The 2803-nt window shown below is 35.9% G+C and overlaps 1 non-coding gene across 1 annotated transcript; it reads left to right on the top strand.

Annotated features, from left to right (window-relative positions):
- Positions 1-1341: 1341 nt before the first annotated feature.
- On the top strand, positions 1342-1449 carry LOC131181155 (small nucleolar RNA R71). Its single transcript, XR_009149783.1, has one exon. It is a non-coding gene; the product is annotated as a small nucleolar RNA R71 (small nucleolar RNA).
- The last annotated feature ends 1354 nt before the right edge of the window (positions 1450-2803 follow it).

The following is a 2803-nucleotide window of genomic DNA, read 5'->3' as shown; positions in this document are numbered from 1 at the left end:
AGAAAGGGGCATAAGGCTAACACTAGCCCCTAAATCACATAAGGCTTTTGTAGAACAAGACTCTCCAATATGGCATGGAATTGAAAAACTCCCTGGATCCTTGAGCTTGGGAGGAAGTTTCCTTTGGAGGATAGCACTACATTCTTCTGTCAAAGCTACAGTTTCATCATCTTCAAGTTTCCTCTTGTTTGAGAGAATTTCTTTCAAGAATTTTGCATAAGAGGGCATTTGTGAAAGAGCATCAACAAAAGGCACATTTATGTAAAGTTTCTTCAAAACCTCTAAGAACTTCCCAAATTGCCTATCAAGCTTGGCTTTGTGAAATCTTTGTGGAAAGGGAAGCTGTGGCTTGTAGGGTTCAGGAGGTATATATTTCTCTTCCTTCTCTTCAATTTTCTCTTTACAATTTTCTGTACTCTCTTGTTTTTCACTCTCATCAGTATTTTTCTCATTTTCTCTCTTCTCACTGTTTTCACTCTTCTCATCATTTATAACTTTTCTACTTCTTAAAGTAATAGCTTGACACTGCTCTCTTGGATTTTCTGGTTGACTTGGAAGCTTTCCAAAAGACTTAGCACTTGAGGAGGATGCTTGTTGTGCAATCTGGTTTTCCAAAGATTCTGCTGTGTGTTTGCATCTCCACCTTGCTTTCACCTCTCTCATCTCCTCATCATGCTTATTTTGGTTAGCAAGTATCTGTTGCAATAAAGCTTCATGGTGGAATTTCGTTCTTCTTTGTTTTGGTGGAGGGTTCATATTTTTTGAAAAATTAGGCAATGGTTGCCTATTTTGTTGATATGGAACTTGACTCTGCTTTGTTGTGGTTGAAAATTCTGATTTTGAACTTGATTTTGCTGATTTCCCCATGAAAAGTTGGGATGATTCCTCCAATTTGGATTGTAAGTTTGAGAATAAGAATTCCCCATTTGTTTGTTTCCATAATTACCAACATATGCTGCTTGTTCTCCATAGTCTACTCCACAGCTGGTTGTTTCCTCTGCATAAGCCACTTGTTGTGAACTTCCAGCTGATGATGATGAACTAACCAACATACTCAAATCTTCCATCTTCTTAGCAAGGACATTTGTAAGGGCATCAAATTTTGCATTAATCATGTTGAATGGATCAAGATCATACATTCCAGCAGCTTGCCTTTTCTGAGTTAGAGCTGGTCCTCTTGGACTACTCCAAAGATGAGTATTCTTTGCAATTTTCTCCAATAGCTCATAAGCTTCATCTTCATGCTTTATAATAAATTCTCCTCCTGTTTGAGCATCAATAATTCCTCTGATTGCAGGAGTGACATTTGTGTAGAAATTCTGATTTATCATCCATTTTGGAATGGCATGATGTGGGCATAATCTCTCTAATTCCTTCCATCTCATCCATGACTCATAAAGAGTTTCATCTTCTCTTGGTCTGAAAGCTGTCATTTGATTCCTCAACTCTTGAGTTTTTCCACATGGAAAATATTGTGCAAGAAATGCATCAGTTAGTTGCTCCCAATTTGTAATGGAGTTGTGAGGTAAAGAATCAAGCCAATCCAATGCTCTATCTTTCAAAGAGAATGGGAATAGCTTCAATCTTGCTGCATCATCAGACACTCCAGGTTTTTGCATGTCGCAAATCATAGCAAACTTCTTCAGGTGTGTGTGTGGATTTTCAGAAGGATGTCCTCCAAATTGAGAATTTTGAATCATTTGAAGAACTCCAAAATCCATCTTGTAACTATTTGCATCAATCCTTGGTCTTGCTATGCTCTCTCTCAAATCATCAAAACGTGGAAAAGCATGATCCATCATACTTCCCCTAGGCACGTTTGCATTAACAACTTCTTCTCCTTGGGCTTCATTTTCATTGTTTCGACCATTTCCAGCATTACCAACACCAATTCTAATTCTTTCATCAGCCATGTCTGCTTCAATTTCAATCTCTCTCAAAGCTTCCTTCCTTTTTCTGGTTTCTTTCTTGTTGGCTTTACAAAATTTCTCAATTTCAGGATTGAACAGTAAGGTTGTGTCACTTGAGCTTCTAGCTCTTCTCATAAAAGATTAAAAGTACCTGAAAAAGAACAAACAAACACAAAAATGAAAAGATAACAAAAATAAAACTATAATCAACTAAAATAATCAAGAATTCAATCTTAAACAAACAACTCCCCGGCAACGGCGCCAAAAAACTTAATGCATCCCTACCGCAAGTGCACGGGTCGTACAAGTAGTATAGAAAAATATCGATCCCACGAGGAGTCGTGTTAATGATTGAATTTTTGATATAAAAGTTGACTAAATCGAAGTATCTATGAAATTAAAGAAGTGAATTGATGAGTAATGGAGCGTAAAATCTATATGTGCAAAATCAATATTCTATTTAACAATGTATTGCATTAAACTAAAATTGCATCAAATTGAAATAAGCAAGTTCAAATATGGCAATATTGAAAATGGCAATCAATTAAATTCAATTGAAAATTAACAATGGTAAAAAAAGCGATTCCGAGTTCTGGATTTCATATTCGAGCTATTTTGGGATTTAAATCGGTTATCCAATTTTATGAAACTTATGGGTTTTAAGGAGATTAATTCTTAAATCCTTTGAATTCCCTTTCGAGTGAGACAAAGAGTGCCTTAATCAAACTAATCCTACTTTCGTGGAGTTAGAATTAATTAAGACCCATTAAGTTCTTTTTAATTAATCTGTGAATCCTCTTAATCCTTAGCCTATTTCTAGGTCTAAGTTAATTAAGTCCAATTTCTTGATTATCTATCACAAGATCTTCTCCTTTCTGCTTCAACCTTGGATT

The sequence above is a fragment of the Hevea brasiliensis genome, chromosome 6 (assembly GCF_030052815.1).
Source record: "Hevea brasiliensis isolate MT/VB/25A 57/8 chromosome 6, ASM3005281v1, whole genome shotgun sequence".
NCBI classification, from domain to species: domain Eukaryota; kingdom Viridiplantae; phylum Streptophyta; class Magnoliopsida; order Malpighiales; family Euphorbiaceae; genus Hevea; species Hevea brasiliensis.
This window is presented reverse-complemented; position numbering and strand designations above follow the sequence as displayed.